Source organism: Nerophis lumbriciformis, linkage group LG01 (assembly GCF_033978685.3).
Source record: "Nerophis lumbriciformis linkage group LG01, RoL_Nlum_v2.1, whole genome shotgun sequence".
Lineage (NCBI taxonomy): Eukaryota > Metazoa > Chordata > Actinopteri > Syngnathiformes > Syngnathidae > Nerophis > Nerophis lumbriciformis.
The window spans coordinates 54026194-54040021 of NC_084548.2; the positions used below are offsets into that span (position 1 = coordinate 54026194).

General features: G+C 38.0%; 1 protein-coding gene across 1 annotated transcript in view; it reads right to left on the minus strand.

Annotated features, from left to right (window-relative positions):
- Positions 1–13828, minus strand: part of LOC133623666 (adenylate cyclase type 6-like) — a 118336-nt gene that overhangs the window by 53524 nt on the left and 50984 nt on the right. The window lies entirely within an intron of this gene.

A 13828-nucleotide genomic window follows, 5' to 3' on the forward strand; every position in this document is an offset into this window, starting at 1 on the left:
CGCAAAAAGGCGAGACCTAATCCTGCAGTCACCAAACCGGATCCCCTCAAAGCCCTGACTGTGCCTAGAAATTCTGTTGTGAACAGAATTGGTAACAAAGGGCAGCACTGGCGGAATTCAACCCTCACTGGAAAGGGGTCCGACTTACTGCCGGCAATGCGGACCAAGCTCTGACACTGATCACAAAGGGAGCGGACCGTCACAATCAGACAGTCCGATCCCCCATACTCTCTGAGCACATTCCACAGGACTTCCCAAGGTACACGGTCAAATGCCTTCTCCAAGTCCAGAAAACACAAGTGGACTGGTTGGGCAAGCTCCCATGCACCCTCAAGAATCCTGCCGAGAGTATAGAGTTGGTCCACAGTTCCACGACCAGAACGAAAACCACACTGCTATCCGAGGTTTGACTATCTGACATAGTCTCCTCTCCAGTACACCTGAATAGACCTTAACGGGAATGATGAGGAGTGTGATCCCACGATAATTGGAACACACCCTAAGGTTTCCTTTTTTAAATGGAGGAACCACTATGCCAGTCAGCCAATCCAGAGACACCGTCCTCGATGTCCACGCAATGCAGCAGAGTCTTGTCAACCAAGACAGCCCCCCCAGCCTCCAGAGCCTTAAGGAACTCGGGCGGAGAAATAGTAGAGCCCACCACAGATTCCCCAGGCACTGCTTCCTCATTGGAATATGTGTTGGTGAGATTGAGGAGGACTTCGAAGTATTTTCTCACTGATTCACAACAGCCTGAGTCGACGTCGGCAGCACAGCATCCCCACCACATACGGTGTTGACAGTGCACTGTTTCCCCCTCCTTAGGCAGCGGATGGTGGTCCAGAATTGCTGTATGTATGTAGCAAGCATAATAACAGGAAAGTCTAATCAATTTGAATCAATTGGTTCGATTGCTTTTTGTTTGACAGTTAATGTCAAACTGTCTGCCGTCACGCTCCGATTTGCGCGAACACACACGAGACACACACACACACACACACATGTGTTGTCAATGCAAGCCCATGGCTTTTCACTATGCGGTCCTTGGTGGGCAAAGTTTGCACACCCTTGATTTAAATATTAAAAGCCCCCTGAAAAAATTCAAATACAATTAAAATATTAACAAAAATTCAATACTATTTAACCAATAAATGAATTAACAACCATAGTAATCATTGGTAAAAGTATAACTAAACACTTGTTTTCTTACAGGCAGGATTTTTGACACACTAAGTTGTGGAGTTACAAACTCGTAATATTATTACTATTGTTGTCATTATTATTAGTATTATTATCATATTCTTAGAGGAACAACATATTTTGGGGGAAAAAAACAACAGAAAAACAAGAAAGTTTGATCATATTACACTTATACTGGCTCACCGGCACTGGCATCCTATGCACTTAAGATGCGACTTTAAGGTTTTACTACTTACGTATAAAATAGTAAGCGGTCTACCTCCATCCTATCTTGCTGATTGAAATCTGCGTTCCAAGAACCCCGAATTATTAGTGATTCCCAGAGCCCAAAAAAAGTCTGCGGGCTATAGAGCGTTTTCTATTCGGGCTCCAGTACTCTGGAATGCCCTCCCGGTAACAGTTAGAGATGCTACCTCAGTAGAAGCATTTAAGTCCCATCTTAAAACTCATTTGTATATGTTAACCTTTAAATAGACCCCCCTTTTTAGACCAGTTGATCTGCCGTCTCTTTTCTGCTCTGCCCCTCTCTCCTGCGTGGCGAGGTTATTAGGTGACCACGGATGACACGCTAGCTGTTCAAAGTCGTTACCCGGGGTGGACCACTCCTCTGTGCATCAGTAAGGGATGTCTCTGCGCTGCTGACTTGTCTCCATTCAAGATGATCCCCTGCTGGCCCCACTATGGACTGGACTCTCACACTATTAACTAGATCCACTGGACGTCCATTGCACCACATCTGCGGTCCCCTCCAAGGTTTCTCATTGTATCCCATTGGGTTGAATTTTTTCTTGCCCCGATGTAGTCGTTGTGGCTTGTGCAGCCCTTTGAGACCACTTGTGATAAAGGGCGATGAAAATACACTTTGATTGATTGATTGATGTTGTTTTTTTTTAAAAACGGCAAAAAAAATATGAAAAAAAACCAACTTTTTTTAAATAAATTATTAATAATAATATTTTGTCACCTATAACTGGGTTCCCCAACCTTTTTTCCACCGGGGACCTGTTTAATGTATGCATTATTTTCACCGACCGGCTTTCTATGTGTGGCAGATAAACACAGCAAAAAAATGAGAATGAAAAATTAGCCTTTGGCTACAATCTGGCACATTAACATTTTATATGTCCATTAATGTGCATTGTCCCATGTACTATTATTACAAAGGAGTCTATCCATCCATCCATTTTCTACCGCTTGTCCCTTTTGGGGTTACGGGGGGTGCTGGAGTCTATCTCAGCTGCATTGTGGCGGAAGGTGGGGTACACCCTGGACAAGTCGCCACCTCATCACAGGGGCAACACAGACAGACAGACAACATTCACACACTAGGGCCAATTTAGTGTTGCTAATCAACCTATCCCCAGGTGCATGTTTTTATTAACAAGCTTGTTGGTGTGTTAAGTGGGGCAGGCGAAAGTTAAGTCAGAGAAAATGCGGTAGTTTATAAATAATGTTTCTGTGCGGCCCAGTAGCAAATACGTCACAGACCGGTACAGGTCCCCTGACCGGTGGTTGGGGACCACTGACCTATAACACAAAGCTGGCCCAAAATTGTGTCTTTAAATAAATATGATGTCTGTTTTAAGCACTTTTTTTTTTTTTTTACAAAATAAAAAAATATATGAAAATGGCTTCCTGCATACTTTGACTTTTCAGTAAAGTGAAACAAGTTTGGCCACCTCTTTGTTAGAGGGATGAATTAAATCTAATCATTAGCTTCAGGTTTTTGTTTTTTTCTCATGTTTTCATATATGTGATTGGTAACACTTAAGTATGGGTAACATATACTAAGTAACAACAACTTAATTTAGAGTTACCTACTCAGTGGCCTTGTGGTTAGAGTGTCCGCCCTGAGATCGGTAGGTTGTGAGTTCAAACCCCGGCCAAGTCATACCAAAGACTATAAAAATGGGACCCATTACCTCCCTGCTTGGCACTCAGCATCAAGGGTTGGAATTGAGGGGTTAAATCACCAAAAATTATTCCCAGGCGCAGCCCCGCTGCTGCCCACTGCTCCCCTCACCTCCCAGGGGGTGAACAAGGGGATGGGTCAAATGCAGAGGACAAATTTCACCACACCTAGTGTGTGTGTGACAATCATTGGTCCTTTAACTTTAACTTTATTTGGACACAAGGGGAACATATAAGGGTTAGGGTTAGGGTTATGGTTATGGTTAGGGTTACTAATAAGCAATCATTCTGAGGTTATTGAGGGAAGAGTCTTACTTAATGGCTTACTGGTTGTATAATAAGGCCATGCAGAATAAGGCATTAATAAGTACTTAATAATGACTAATTAGGAGCCAATGTGTTACTAATTTGCATGTTAATAAGCAACTAAATTAATGGTAAATATGTTCCCCATACTAAAATGTTACCAAGTGATTTTATCACAGATTATTCCAATAAACTATACATTTAGAACAGTCATTATGACTTTATTGGAAGAGTGTATTGATTATCTTATATTGGGGACAGCATGGCGCATTTGGGAGAGTGGCCGTGCCAGCAACCTGAGGGTTACTGGTTCAATCCCCACCTACTACCAACCTCGTCACGTCCGTTGTGTCCTTGAGCAAGACACTTCACCCTTGCTCCTGATGGGTCGTGGTTAGGGCCTTGCATGGCAGCTCCCGCCATCAGTGTGTGTGAATGGGTGAATGTGGAAATAGTGTCAAAGCGCTTTGAGTACCTTGAAGGTAGAAAAGCGCTATACAAGTATAACCCATCTCAATTTTTAAAAATGAGACATCTTTCAACTCAATATATAACAATGTTTTGCAACACAGCTATTGTGCTGGATCTGATTGGACTGTATAAAACAACCTAATCTCACTTACTGACTGGAAATAACACTTCTATTCATTACTGCCATTCAGAAGGGAGGTTCAAGCAATTGTTGAATGTTGTATGATTTCACCGCATAGTTGTAACTGTGGAAAACAACATGTCAGACACTGACCGAACCAAAGATAAGTTTGCGGAGAAACATGGCCTTTCTGAAACCTTAGATTCCCTAGATGGTGATAACATTAACATTCGTGAACATAGCCAGAATGTTGAGGGGAGTGGACGCAATTTTAGTGCAGTGTGACAGAAATATAATCCGGTCAAGAGTGTAAGAAATGAGTTTTAGCGTTAAGAAACAGGCCAATATTGTTGACGATGACGGCGAGGGAACAACAGCATTATCTGTGACAGTTTGCCTTGTGGGGGTCATCAACCTCAGACGCATTCCTCCGCCGTGCTGCTTTTAGCCTCTGCTGTGTTTTTGGATGAGTGTCTGTTAGTGATTCCCCTTTACCCGTTCACAGCCAAAGCCTGAACATCAGAAACGGAGCCTTGAGCTGTGGACTTCCCCTCTCAAACACACACGTACAGTACGTAAACACACACACTGTGCACAGAAACACACTCCAGCCTGGGAAAGTCACTTGACCCTATGACCGGAGCACAGAGTGTTTCCTCTGAAGATCAGATCATCAATAATGAGAAAAAGACATGCAAGCATACACATAAAGGACACTTTTCAATACGTTTGAATAGGACATCTTAGGGCTAAATGGAAATGACTGTTTCAGACTGTCACAGTACCCACACTTGTGACAAACAACTGCTCTGCTGCAAGACTTGTGTGTGTGTGTGTGTGCGTGTGTGTGTGTGTGTGTGTTTGTGTTCGGCACCCGGGGCACGTGACCGCGGATTAGCGTACAAACAATTCATGCATATTTAACCGTGAAAATGTGAATGAAATTAAATCCAGATGGATTCCAAACACTTCCGGACTGAGCCGTGAAAGAAGCTAGGAACAGAGTCTGACAAAAAACATTTACACTGTACACATAAGAAGTCGCCACTTGTTGCCACAACAAGGCAGCCACGATGTGACAACGGCTATTAGGGGGGGGGGGGCAACTAATTCCTGTGTGTTTATTCCAAAAGACAGCAGCTGATGACTTTCATTTACAAGCACAACAAATTGGGAGCATGCAAAAATAAATATACTGTTGGTTCTCAGCTGCAAAAGATCTTTTGGTAACACTTTAGTATGGGGAACATATTCACCATTAATTAATTGCTTATTAACATGCAAATTAGTAACATATTGGCTCTTAATTAGTTATTATTAAGTACTTATTAATGCATTATTCTACATGGCCTTATTATACAACCAGTAAGCCATTAACTAAGGGTTAACTAACCCAAACCCTAACCCTAATCCTTATTGCTTATTAGTAACCCTAACCCCAATCCTAACCCTAACCCTAACCCCAACCCCAAACCTAACCCCAACCCCTACCCTTACCCTAACCCCAAACCTAACCCTAACCCTAACCATAACCCTAACCCTAACCCTAACCCTAACCCTAACCTCAACCCCAACCTGAACTCTAACCCTAACCCTTGGGGCGGTATAGCTCGGTTGGTAGAGTGGCCGTGCCAGTAACTTGAGGTTTCCAGGTTCGATCCCCGCTTCCGCCATCCTAGTCACTGCCGTTGTGTCCTTGGGCAAGACACTTTACCCACCTGCTCCGAGTGCCACCCACAGTGGTTTAAAAAAATGTAACTTAGATATTGGGTTTCACAATGTAAAGCGCTTTGAGTCACTAGAGAAAAGCGTTATATAAATATAATTCACTTCACTTCACTTCACTTCACTTCACCCTAACCCATATATGTTCCCCTAGTGTCCAAAAAACTCTAAATTAAGTATTTGTTACTTTAATAAATAACTAATTAATGGTGAATATGTTCCCCATACTAAAGTGTTACCGACCTTTTTTTATGTAGCCACATGATGCAAGCAGAGTGCAGCAATAAATTATAATATAAATAAATATATATATATATATATATATATATATATATATATATATATATATATATATATATATATATATATATAATATGTTACATTTATTCTGTCAGGTCAGGTTTGGATGCAAGAAGAAAGAAAAATACGTTTTTCCTCCTCCTTGATGTCAGGATGATGGAGAATGGTTGATGCCTTTACTGTTGGGCTGCTTTCAGGGCCAACTTTTATAGAGTTGCAAGGTGAAGGCTATCCGGCTAACCAAGAATTTCATTCGCATATGCGTCTAAAAAATTGATTGTGCCAGTAGAAAAAATAAAAAGGCTCATTCACATTTTGCCCCCCCCCCCCCACAATAAATCCATTCAAAAGTGAATCGAACTAGGGTAAGATTTTTGGAAAAGTAACATTGTTGTCAGCAGACCATACAAGCAATATATCAATCCTCTGTGCATCTGCTCTACACAGAAATGATCACGTGCACACACTATTGCCGCTCTCGCAACATGCTAGCTTAGCTGCTACCAAAACAATTAGCCAGTCACCGCGGATTTTATAATTTTTTTTCCTTATTTGGTCATCAGTTCATATGAACGGTACACTTCAAGTGCATAGCAGATAAATAAATTAAAGTATCGGTTTACATTTCCTGACCAAAAAGGTATAGGCTGAAGCTAAAAGCTTATTATGTCTACCTTTTCCACATTCACTTTGTACATGTCAAATAGAGATTAAAAAAAAGAAAAAAAATAGGAAATCGATCTTGAGACAAAGAAACACAAGAAAGGACTCTAGAGTCTTTGTCAAAATCATAGTACTTGATCACATGCATTGTTAAGCATGTAAATACATGCATTTATCAATATATACATACATATATTTATATATATATATATATATATATATATATATATATATATATATATATATATATATATATATATATATATACATATATATATATATACACACACATATATATATGTGTATATATATATATATATATATATATATATATATATATATATATATATATATATATATATATATATATACACATATATATGTATATATATATGACTTCGACTTCGACTTCGACTTCGACTTCCTTTTTATTGTCATTCAAATTTGAACTTTACAGCACAGATAAGAACGAAATTTCGTTACATAAGCTCATGATAGTGCAGGATAAAAAATCAATAAGGTGCATATGCAAATAAATAAATAAATATATAAATAATATATAAATATATATATAAAATAAATAAATATATATAAATAAATAAATAGATTACTGTACAGATAAATATATTGCACTTTTTCATATATATATATATATATATATATATATTTATATATATATATATATGTATATATATATATATATATATATATATATATATATATATATATATATATATATATATATATATATATATATAAATAAATAAATGATAAATGGGTTGTACTTGTATAGCGCTTTTCTACCTTCAAGGTACTCAAAGCGCTTTGACACTACTTCCACATTTACCCATTCACACACTGATGGAGGGAGCTGCCATGCAAGGCGCTAACCAGCAGCCATCAGGAGCAAGGGTGAAGTGTCTTGCTCAGGACACAACGGACATGACGAGGTTGGTACTAGGTGGGGATTGAACCAGGGACCCCCGGGTCGCGCACGGCCACTCTTCCACTGCGCCACGCCGTCCCTATATATATATATATATATATATATATATATATATATATATATATATATATATATATATATATATATATATATATATATATATATATATATATATATATATATATATATATATATATATATATATATATATATATATATATATATATATATATATATATTTCCCTGCTCAATACCCTGGTATTGAGCACTGTATAATGGATAAACCACAGAAACCTCGACTATACACACACATATATATATATATATATATATATATATATATATATATATATATATATATATATATATATATATATATATATATATCTACACATACCTATACGATTGTTCAAATGTCAAAATGTCAAATGTACAATTGTGGATACATTTTTTTTTTTTCCTTCCCCTTCCTCTATCTCCCTCTTTCCTACCTTATATATATATATACCGGTATATATATATATATATATATATATATATATATATATATATATATATATATATATATATATATATATATATATATATATATATATATATATATAAAGACGTTAGTAATGTATAGGTATATAAACATGATACTATCACGTTCCAGGTCTATTGATCATACTTTTTACTAGTCACAGCACATCTGTGTACTTATTTATAGTCTTATTTAAAAAAAAATGTTTTAAACATTCAATTTCAATAGCTGAAGATATGAACTTGATAGTACACAAACCCACATTTCCACTGTTCGATGTTGTGCTCATTTATGTCGATTGCATTTTAACATTTCGAGCATGTGTGTCATTGAGGGCCACATTGCAGTTATGGCTGCCCTCAGAGTGCCGTTTGTAACTGTAGATAATTTATTAATATAAATGTATGAGGAGCTGCCTCATAATGTGATTACAGAATCATTATGTATATTTTTTAACGTACATTGTAAAAATACATCTGTGCATCTTACAGTAAATACCTGGCAGCTCACTCGCCAGAATTTAACTGTAAATGTTATGGCGTTTTGGGATGTGTATTACTGTAAATAAAAAAAACCGTGTCACAGTTTTTTAACGATAAAATTCTGGTGACTAATCCGCCGGTTTTGTACTGTAAAAATTACAGTTGTTGCTTTCACGGCGTATTACTGTAAATGGAAAAACCATCATCAATCAATCAATCAATCTTTATTTATATAGCCCTAAATCACAAGTGTCTCAAAGGGCTGCACAAGCCACAACGACATCCTCGGTACAAAGCCCACATACGGGCAAGGAAAAACTCACCCCAGTGGGACGTCGATGTGAATGACTATGAGAAACCAAAAAACGGTACCATATTTTTTCTGCAGTAAACATTCTGCCGGTTGAGCAGCCCCCTTTTTTTAACCGTAAAATCTACTTTTTATAGTGTACAATTGGATGGATAACTCACTTTGAAATCATAAATCAAGAAGATATTTAAGTATTTATCTTTATTGTAACAAAAAATATACTTGGAATGTAATGATAATGTAGTATTTGTTCCATTATTAGATGATATTAAAGTTGAAAAGATATGCAATTGCATGCATTACATGTTTGTTCTGTCAAAATGGAAAGAATGAATACATTTAGTAAAAAAAAGTGCCTCATAAAATGATGTGGCAGCCAGATTCGCTATAATGAAATAAGAAAACATACTCGGCGATGAAAAATGCTTGGAATGGCGATTACTGTTTTGTTATGCTCAGACGGCGTCTGCACATACCTTCTGCCTAGCAATAGCACCTCAACATTGCCCGTATCCACTTCTGTTGCAAAGTAAGTGCATGTACCTTCTGCATCGTCCTCACAAAAATGTTCACTTTTTTCAGCTGCGGCTCATCACCATAATACAAATGTCTTCACTCTTTAGATGACAGTTCCATGTACTTTAAAATTGGCGCTACTCTTAACAAAACAGGCACATCTACTGTGTTTTTTTTTTTGGGGTGTTATTTATTTTGTTACAAAATGCAGTTTTATTATAATTGTGTTTGTCATGCCCTTGTGACAGATGTCAGTTGACAGATGTTTTGTTTGATTACATACACATTTCCATCATAAATGAATACATTTGTTAATTATAAGCATATCATACCGTACCGCCACTAAATTAATTCCATACTAACAACTTTTTTTTTTTCTTTTTTTTTTCGAAAAATAAGAATATAAGAACTAGAAATAAATACATATTTCAAAAGGAGCTGTTTGCAACTTGCTCTCAGTTACATTTTTCAAACAGAAATATAACAAGAACACCACCAACTGAGGAGATAATCCGACAAGTTGGGACATTTTGACCGCCATGGACCTGGAACTGGCGAGGATGACACGAAAAGCGCCTGTTTCCCCTGCGTCCTTACCCCGCCTCACTTCGTTTCTTCGCGAGGACTATGAATAATTTTTTATCTAAATGGGAATAAATGAACATCCCAGCAGTTGAAATCCTACTGACAGCAGACCTTATACAGTAAGTGATGTTTGTTGGCTCTCACAAAGTCTGGAGTGAGCAGAAATGAATGATGAAGAAAAAGAAAAAGCAAACATCTGGTTGCTTAAAATACGTAAATATTCAAGGTTATTATGAATGTGCCTGTTACATATATACTTACATCATGTACATAAAACCTCAATGGAGGTGTTTGGATGTTTTTTTAAGGGCTTTATAGACTGAATTGAACGGCTCCCATAGACTCTATTGTAAGCGGACTTTTGATCGCATTTATTTAATGCTTACAATGTATTACCAAAAAAAATCGATCTGTCGTTATGTGTCTCATAATGATTGTGAACGATAGGCATAATTCCAAAAAAAGTGTAGTTCCCCTTTAAGTCATCTTGCAGCTATGAAAATATAAAAGGATGTTGCTGAATAGATGACGTGTCTGATATTTTTTATTTTTGATCGTCAAAATACGTTGAAAAGTACACGTAGGACGGAAGATTCTCTGTCCCTCGTGTGTCCGTGCAGCGCAAGCACTCCTCTCTCACAACCATGTGTGTACCTGTCAGTTTGCACCTCCTTTTCACACGTGCTAAATAAAACGCAAAATAGTGTTCCCAAAATGGTGATGAGTGTTGATAAATCACATTGCGTGTAATTTATAATATATTTGCTCTTCCCAGTATTATGGGTGTTTTGATGATCAGCATTTATTCTGCATATTAATGAAGGCAGAGACGCAAAACAGACACAATACACTTTGCACACATTTGGTAGATCAGCTTTGCAAGTGCTATCAAGTTTGCACATTTTTTAGTACACGCAAACCTTTAGTGAATCAGGCCCTGTGTGTTTTGGTAGTATTTTCATCCTGAATCACACTATTTTTGGGCATAATTTAATGGTATTAGCACATACAGTATGTCTGCCAGCTGCATTGTTGCAGGTTGTATCAATACAACTAACAAAGGGGTCAGCCTGCATATTTCCAAATGTTATAAGGAAAGTATGGACTTCTCCGAACAAAGTGACTCACGCACAATGGGACAGACTAATTGTATTTTGTGGTCATCGCTCTAATGATTCTGATTTCTTAGAAGAAGGGTTTGGATTGAAATAATATAAACGAGTCAAGGCAAATGCAATCCTGAAAATCAGGAGCAGCCTCAAGGAGAGAAAGACTGAGTCAGAACCTGTGGATAAACGAGAAAAAAAACAACACTCGGCCTCGAAAACTAGGGAAAAATAAAGTACGCTGCTTGTATTCTGTTTTGCATCCTCTTCTGCTGTTGTTTTCTTCAAGATGCTTCAGGAAATGCTGAAAGAGCGTGAGAAAACAAGCTATGGCATCTATGGAAGAGGAGATGGGAGAGCAGGGAAAGTACAATATAGGCTTTGAAAGGGTGACGTAGTAAACGCAGTGCGCTGTGGATTTCTTGGGCTTCTGAATAGCTCATTTACACTCTAAAATTTTGATATTTACTTTAACAGGTTTAAAACATGGTGCAAACATGCCACAATCGTTTACATGATCATTTCAGGGGGGAACATTTTTTTTTGTGTTGAAGCCAAGCCAAGGAACTCGGGATAGTGAGCTAACAAAGAGATGACACTTTTAGCGCCATCAACTGGCACATATTGGTAAATTCGAAACAAAGTCTATGTTATTCTGTTTCACACGTAGCATTTAGTAGGCTGTTAGCATTAACCAAGCTAGCTGCGGGCTACAAACAACATATACTATTTTAGAAAAAAATATCTGTTTACTTTTCGTCATGTGTTAGCACAAAAATGAATACATATTTTACTCAGAAATGAGGAGATACAAGTAATAATGGTTTTGTGTGTTTTTAAAAGATCCCTGCTTATGAAATAAATGAATTAATTCAAATCTCTTTTCCACAGGATGTGCTCAAATGGATCAATTTAAGCAATTTTACTTACTTTTCGAGATAGTGAAACTTTGGAATAGGGTCGAGGTTGTCTCGGTCTGGACCCTAATTTTTGTCTTTTGTCAAATAAATTTTCATCCAGTCTGTTGCTCCCTCTGTCACAATACAGCAGATACAGTAGAGCCTTACAAACAAAAGTCCTAGCCAGCAGAAATGGCGGTTGCGGCCCTACAATGCATTGCGAAATCCCGTGCCCTTTCCGGCTTTACTGAATTTGTGCAGCACAGTCACTCAATTAGCATTTATCCAAATGTGCTATTAATTTTTTGACAGAACAGGGTCGTCTGATCTAACCAGATCACTTTGATCCCAAACAGATGGCCGGGAACACTGGGAGTCCGCTAACCACGTTAAGTAGCCTATCTGAGACAGAGGGCCACCTGCACTTCGCAGAGCTGTGCGATGCATTTGCTTAGCAATTAGCCAATTCAGCGTCTCATCTGTGCGCTCACATTTCATCCAAGCCGACACATTGCTGTCAAAGTGATTTTAGCAATGAGCGAGGAGCCATCTCAAATTTGCCTTTGTGGCTCCCATGTTTGGGGTTCTGGTGCTGAGCAGGAAAATGTTTGCTAATGCAGTGATTTGTATGCATATTTTTGCAAATGCAATGCAAATAAGCTGTATATTGAAATCTCATTTTCAGCACCAAAATACCAGAGCATAGGCTGCATGCAGTGGGGTTCTGCAATGACAACAGTAAGACTCAATCATGGATAATAATGTGGAGTGCAACATAACAGCCCGATACCGGGTCTCTGCAGGTTTCAACAAGTTTTTAAGACTTGTTTAAGACCATGATGAATGTATTTAAGACCATTACACATCCATACGGACAAAAAAGTACAAAGACATAAAGGGAAATCAGAGGGTCAAAATGAATTGTAAATATTGTATTTTTCGGACTATAAGTCAACGTTTTTTTCATAGTTTGGCCGTGGGTGCGACGTATACTGCGGAGCGACTTATGTGTGAAATTATTAACATATTACCGTAAAATATCAAATAATATTATTTATCTCATTCGCGTGAGCGACGAAGCAAATGTCCGCCATCGTCACACACACGTCAGCAATCGTCACTCACACGCCAACCAATAACAATACGGCGGGTAATGGCAGAAGTGCATTGTGGGTTTTGGAATGCTAACTGCTATATGCTATACGCTACAATCGCGGTAACTTATAAAAACTGAGAAGGACTGAACTAAAATGGCACCGAAAAGGAAATCATATACTGCAGATTACAAGCTGGACATAGTGAAATATGCACCAGAAAACGGCGATCAGCAGAAAGAATGGACGCTAGCGGGGCATACCAGGAGCGACACCGAGGAGGAAGATTTCATGGGATTTAGCGATCGGGAGTGACAGATTGTTTGGTAAACGTATAGCATGTTCTATATGTTATAGTTTTTTGAATGACTCTTACCATGATGTGTTGCGTTAACATACCAGGCACGTTCTCAGTTGGTTATTTATGCGTCATATAACGTACACTTATTCAGCCTGTTGTTCACTATTCTTTATTTATCTTAAATTGCCTTTCAAATGTCTATTCTTGGTGTTGGGTTTTATCAAATACATTTCCCCCAAAAATGCGACTTATACTCCAGTGCGACGTATATATGTTTTTTTTCTTCTTTATTGTGCATTTCCGGCCGGTGCGACGTATACTCCGGAGCAACTTATAGTCCAAAAAATACGGTAAATGATTTCATTCACT